We start from the raw sequence: 7,435 nt of genomic DNA, 5'->3' as shown, positions 1-7,435 counted from the left end.
AAAAAAAACAAAAAAAAAAACAAATTTATTAAGACCAAAAGATTATAGAAGGGTGTTTGCGAGACTCTCATCCAATTTCGTATGTAATGATTCTTATGAGTTAATCACATGATTTTTTCGTATATAAACTTCATCTACTTGTTTCTCTGTGTATTATTTCAAGTTTCTACTTGCAAGTTAACCCAACAATTATATGATATGAACTCTGTACAATTTACAAACCTAGTTTCAATACTTGGCAAGCAACCCGAGGATTAACTCAGCCCTCGTTGCTGCAATACGTTTCAAGGGGAGATTGAGGACAGTCTATGAATATGTTCATATAATCATATAATCAGAATAAACCAGATAAACCAGGCAAAGAAATCTGGAACGGCACTGCTTGCAGTGGAAAGATCTTTGCCACTGCCCCCGCAAGAGCATTTTGGATCTATACCGGCTGGAAATTGCTTGAGAGGCATCAGGGAGTCCTAGTAGGAGAATCCTCTGAAGATAGGTTCAAATGCAGGCAAGCAATGGGGAGTCCACTTTCCTTATGCTGCTGAAATTGCTGGACAGTGCAAGCGTGCTTCGCAATCCATTGCTCTACACAGGAAGGTTAAACTTTTAAAACTATCGCCCGTTTATTTAAGATACTTGCTTTGAGATCAGTTTTGCTCATATACTATTATAAAAGACCTCATGCATTTGGGTAAAATGGGGAATCTGGTCTACACAAATTTCCATTCATTAAATTAAGATGCCTGACCAATGGAACGGCTCTCAAGTCCCACCTATAGACAGTAAACCAAAATGGTTAAGAAGAAAATGCAATGTGTGATTTGTAAAAATTAGAACATGGTCATAGTAGAAACCGATATAAGAAAAAATGATAAAACACCGACAGATTCTTTTGCAGCAGATATTGCAAGAAAACCTGCACCCATTTCAACTTCTTGCAACCCAACAGCAACAACGCCAACCTCTGGCGAAGCAGAACCCAGCCAGAGTACCAGTGCATCATGGGGGGTTTTCCTTGTCCTACATTACGTATACCTTTCGATATGTTGATATGATCTTGTTTTGTATATAGTGTTTCGTTGCTGCTCAGTTCTGATTCCAAAATGTTGTCAAGGGAGGCCATATGCCATACCATCAGCTGCAATTGGACCTTGCGACTTCTCCTTCTTTGATGAGGTACTTAACTTGGCTTTCATCTCATCTTCTGGAGATGGCTTTCCAACTGATGACATGTCAACTCGATTCTCAACATTCCCTTCAATATTAAACACTTTCAGAAGTTCCTTTGACCGAGCATCCCTGCAGAACAAAAACCAATGACAGATACCTCAGTGTGACTACAATGTAAGATGTGATCAACATATTATTGAAGTGGAAGCTTTTTGGAAAGAAGAAAGGCAATGGAACAAGCACATACCACAATGCAAAGGTGAAAGTACAACTGCCCGGCACTCCGGACTAGACAGTTATCAAATAGGATAGGAGAAACTATACATCTGAAGCAGATGTGGACCAAACTTCTTTTACAGTAACTTGAGTCTTAAGGTCAATAAATGTCCTCTCAACTAACAAAGCAGCCATATGTCTTTCCTCGACTTTTAAAGATGGCGGATTTTTCCATGGGTTCCCAAGGCCAGACCTTGACTACGCGACCACCTTCGGAACCTAACCATACATATATCACCTGAAATTCAAAGTAACCAATGTGCTTGTCAGATAAGAAAGCTCAAATGCAATTCATCAGTATATAATCAAATGGCGAAAACGATTTACCAAAAGAAGTCATAATCAAAGAAAGAACAAGTCCGGGATGAGCATTTCAAGTTAAACCTTCTTTAAAAGGAGTACCATCCAAAGGTTGATCCATTTCCCATGACCTGATTTTACCATCTTTATGTCCACTCCAAATCAATTTATTCCCAGAATCAACAACCAAACATAGTACCGCCGAAGTTTAATTGTTGACTGTACAAATGAATTTTACGACGCCGTGGTACTTGACATTGGCTGGCTCCGCCGCTGGTTAGGGATCTTCAACAAATGTTATATCTTTTAAACATTGAGTAGTTCTGTACAGAACGTGGAAAATAAACCACGTAAAAACCGTTAGACATAGAACTAGGGCTGAACATGGTTTCGGTTTTCCGCTGGAACCGGACCAAACAAGACCAATTAGGAAGAAACCAAACCGAACCATTTACTAATGGATTGGTTACGGTGTAGAAAGTGGAAAACCGATAGTGTTGGTTTTGGCTTGGTTTGACCTCTAAAACCGAACCAAAAACCATTGGAAAACCGATTAATTTTTAAACTTAGTTTCTACCGTCGATTTACAAGTATTAGATTCTACCCATTGATTTAGAGGATAAATAGAAACCCTAAATCTAATATTTCATTATGATACTCTCCCTCTTTCTCTTTCTCCTTCTCTCAGCCGCCTCCCTTCTCCACCCCCAACTACAGCTGCTGCTACTCGACTTTTTTCTTCCCGTCTTCCTTCTTTTTTATTTGTCAATAACTAAATTAAGATATATTATATATCTTCTTTTGATCTCTAGAATTAGAGTAAGCTTTAACTATTCTTGATATCTTTTATTTTTTATTTTTTTTGTCTGTATGTTTGTGTAAACCAATACTATCGGCAACTACGATTTTTTTATCTGTAAATTTGTGTATTTTTTTTTTGGTTTGACATAGTTATTGGTTAACCAAAAACCACTGGGACAAACCGAAACCAACTAGAACCATTTGGAAACCGAACTAATGGTTAATGGATTGGTTTGGTTTAGATTTTTAGAAACCAATAATATTGGTTTCGGTTTTGGTTTGGCTAGAAACCGAACCAAAACCGACCATGAACAGCCCTACATAGAACACGTGGGCCCCAATCCAAAAAGAAAAACAGGGGGTCCCGTTTTTGTGCTATATGTGAGAACATTGTTTTTGCGTGGTTCACTTTCCACGGTTCATCAAGCATTTTCGTTAATGTTTTCGTTAAACATTTGGGTTGTTTAATTTTTTTGGGTCCCACAAAACATGGAGATATCAACGAGTTCGGTTTTGCCCGATTGTTACTAGAACAACAACCAAGATTCTTAAAATTGCATTCAGTTTATTAACGACTTCAGGACCGATGTTTAAATTTGTAGATCGGAATGAGACTTTCACCATGTTTGTTTACTCCTGACTTATCTGAGTTCTCTGGATCTAAGTCATCTGGATCTAAGTGAAATCACCTGACTCATCTGGATCTGACTCGATATATTTGTTTTGAGTCAGATCTGACTCATCTGACTTAAAAATTTGTGAGTCAGTGGTTTGGTCCCATGAGTCAGAGGAATTTTGTTACCTGACTTAAACGAGTCTGAGTCAGGGGTTATGTCTGAGTCAGAAGTTCAGTCAGATCTGACTCAAAATAGAAAACAAACGGTCTGACTGCTGACTCGCTGCGAGTCAGGGGTTGACCCAGACACAGACGCTGAGTCAGCTGCAAACAAACAAGGTCTTTGTAAAAATCTGGGTACCTGTTGGGTGTTGATTTGTTGAAGAATAATTAAAAAAAAAGATACAGTGGAGCAAAAACACAAAAGCTAAAAATACCTGGCCATTTTAGGGTAAGAAACACCATGAATGTCAGCACTAAACTTATTAAGAATAACTCGAGGCGGTTGAAGAACAATTAAATATCCTCGCAAAAATCTATTACCGTCCTCATTTGGTTGAAGAATTATTACTACTTCTTTATAACCTCTAGTTGAAACTTAGAAAATCAAGTTCATAAAGAAAATAAAAGGTAACACCGATAAAGTATACCAATCGGTAGAGAGTAATCCGGGCATTTTGTACATACTTGCATTAGTTGTACGATGAATATGTTTGTCATTACGACACGAACAACATCATGAAAGAGTAAAAGTTCATCAATCATGCAAAAATTAGAGTTTTTTATATGTGAATTATAACCCTTATACATCGGCTACATTATGTTGTTAAAGTTTAAATGAATATGAATCTTATATTTATCATGTACATATTGTGTAACTTAGTATTTTTAAAAAAAATCCTGTACCAAACTTAGTGGTGACCACAAATTTCTTGTATCAAAATGTCGAACAACGATAAATAGTTTGAAATTTGACCATGTTTCTACCACAAATCTAACTAGCCAATCGTGCACCTTTACTCACTGATTTTTTGCTACATCACAAATAACATCTTTTTAATAGAATTATAAGCGTCGATTACAAAGTTCAATTACTTCTGCAATCGATTTTGTGATGTAGATGAAGGGTGTAAATTTTGTGGTGTACAACATTCAGTACGAGAACGCCATTTTGAATCCTCATTCAGATCAATATATTTGCAACACCAACCTGGATAGATGAACCTCTTCGCTTTTATTTCTCCTAAGATAATTTCGTACATGGAATAAACCAATGAAATCTACTAACTCAGTGAAGGAAGGAAAACGCTCACTATTGGATAAAGGTGAATACTCTAAATTTCAAGGAAAATGAATAAAGAGTCAAACATAGAGCAAATGGGGATATTTGTGAGCACAAATTGGGATCAAACCTGTGAGCTCAAGATCAAATATGAACTATTGCTAGCATATTTGATTCGTTTCATGATCTTCTTGGTTATTGTAAAATATCGTTGAACACTTATTTTTTGTTTGAACTTGGTATTTTTATGATATAAAAACATGTCTATATTCATAGTTATTGTTTCCCAATAGCAATTCTGGAATAGGAAAAAAATTGAACACAAAAATAAATAAATTGTGAAGACGAGAGAAAGAATTGAACAGAAAATCTAAGCTGAAAGATTCCACAATATCTAAACATAAGAGAGTTCATGTTCTATTTATAGAAATAACATTCTTTTTTAATCAGAGAACTTGAAATTCTAGCGTTATAATCTATGTTCTTTACTTTACGTATGATAAGAAAATAATGACAGGTTATGAGCATATACAGAAGATTTAACTTGTTTACCGCTTAGCAATTAATTTTCATTAATATTCGAAAGAAATTTGACTAAACTTATAGTAAATATCGAAATTTGACTAAACTTATAGTAAATATCGAAAAATAAGAACATAAAACTTAATACATTTGATACTACATAAATTTTACACAATTTTATTTAATGAACCAAATTAATGATCATATTTATGGAATATTATAGTATTTATCCGCTAGAAGTGTAAACTCAGTGTAACTAAAAAATAATACAAGGGTCATTTACAAATGTAGGCCCCATTTTTTTCACTTTGCATATTTGTGAGTTTTTTTTTTGTTTTTTTTTGACATTTGTAAAAGATAGGCATGGTTCAACTGTTTTGAACAAAAAAACGGCCGAGGGAAAGTTATATTCTGCGTTGTCGCATTTCTTGTCTAAAAAGATGTTTCGGTCCTTCAAATAGTTGAGTTGCCTTTTAAAACCAGACCGGCCTTTATCCTACTAATTGGATGAGATAGACCGAGTTGCCTACATCTGCTTGATTTGGGAGGGTAAATGATTCAATGATCCAGAAAGGGTTGTAACAATCTTGAACTGGACCTGATGAACCTGAAAAGTGTTATAAGAGATCGATTATATACTAATCAAACTCTTAGACACTTGGGAATGATGTGAAGAACCTGAAGACGCTGCAACAATCCTGAACAGGCCTCGATGAACCAAAAAAAGTATTGTAGAAGGTCAATGCAGCAACTACTAAAAGGGTAAATAAGTAAACTATCATAAAATATATCTTGGGTCTAACCGAGAAATGGAATAAAATCGCGACAAACTTAATTAACTCTACTGGATGAAAACATGGAAGGTAGACCTATGTTTACAAATTTCCAGAAAATGGACTTATATTTGTAAATCATGTTGAAAAATGGACCTAAAATTGTAAAAGTCTTACCTCTAATATCTTTTTTGTTTCTGACCGCCACCACTTCCACTTCTCCTCTATAATACCTCCATCACCAGATTCGCCAACTCCACTAAATTAATAGGTGCAAATGTAACTATTAATTATATGAAAAAAAACTGAATATGAGAAGATTGCTCAGATGAAGGAAATTTCTTAGAAGATTAAATCTACTACTAGGTGGCTATAAGAAGGTGATGGAGATATTTCTTTTTTCATAAGAAATTCCCTTCCAAATAAAGACATAACAACATCAGAGAACTCTACATTGATGGTGAATTAGTTTCTGATAGAATAAAGTTACAAGAGCACATTGTGTCATATTACAAAACCTTTTTTACTGCTAGTTATGTACAAACTCATCTCTCCTGTGAAATGTGCATATCGATCCCACCTTAATGACTATAAACTTGTAGACCCAAGACTCAGATTTGGGCGTACTGCATCATCTGCAAAAATTGGGTATTTAGAATATGTGGTTCCCCAAATGGGTTTTAACAACAAATAGGGTAAGTGGATGAAATTTAGTTATTTTACCTCAACTTTTTTTTCTCCTTTTAAATGATTCTTATTTTGGATATTTTAATAGTACTAGGGGTGTTAGACAAGGATATCATATCTGACCCTTGTTTATAACATTGTTATGGAGGGATTTTCTAGATATATAGACAAAGATGCTATCATGGGTCTCTTTAATGGTTTTCTCGTTTATCCTTCTATCATTGTTGTAAACCATATACATGGTGGCACCATCTTTTTTTTTGGACAATAAGAAAGAAAAATTGTACAATCTCCTCTCTGCTCTATATTCTTTTTGAGTTTATAGTTGTCTAAAAGTCAATACTTCTAAAACAAGACTTATTTTATTGGAGATGTACATGATTAAAATACTTAGGTGGATGAATTTGGATATGCAGCTAGAAATCTATTGATTTCATAAGTCTACTTCCTTAAACTTATGTAATTGAAAAGACGAGGATACACAAATACACCATAATCTTTTTATTTCAACAAATAAGTCTGATACCAAGTGTGATCGTCTATGGAAAAAGTCGAGACAATATGAAAACTTGATATTCACTTTGAAAAAGCGGGGGTCTAACAACCACACCCAATATTTCATTTTGCAATCTGAATAGACAAACTCCAATATACTTTCAAGAGAATCAACTAGACAGTCAGACTCAATCTAGAGAAAAGTATATCAAGGAGTTTTATATCTTTATCTTTCAATTTAATCTGCAATCAGCAAATAGAAATTTGCGAGCCCGATTGAATATTAGAGAAGTAACTTGAACGGTACCAAAGACCAATGTTCAAGGATCAATCAATTTCAATCAACAACCAAAGGTTGGATTTCCCAATTGATCGATTTCAACGCACAACCTGTGATATTTCAATTATATAAAAAAATATAATGTGGAAAAGAAATAACACAGAAGGAAAACCGCAAATGCAGAAAAACCCTGGGACCTAGTTCAGCTTTGAACACCACACTGTATTAAGCCT

This window comes from Papaver somniferum, chromosome 5 (assembly GCF_003573695.1).
Source record: "Papaver somniferum cultivar HN1 chromosome 5, ASM357369v1, whole genome shotgun sequence".
Classification (NCBI taxonomy): domain Eukaryota; kingdom Viridiplantae; phylum Streptophyta; class Magnoliopsida; order Ranunculales; family Papaveraceae; genus Papaver; species Papaver somniferum.
The sequence above is the reverse complement of the archived record's forward strand: the minus strand, read 5'-3'. Positions refer to the sequence as shown.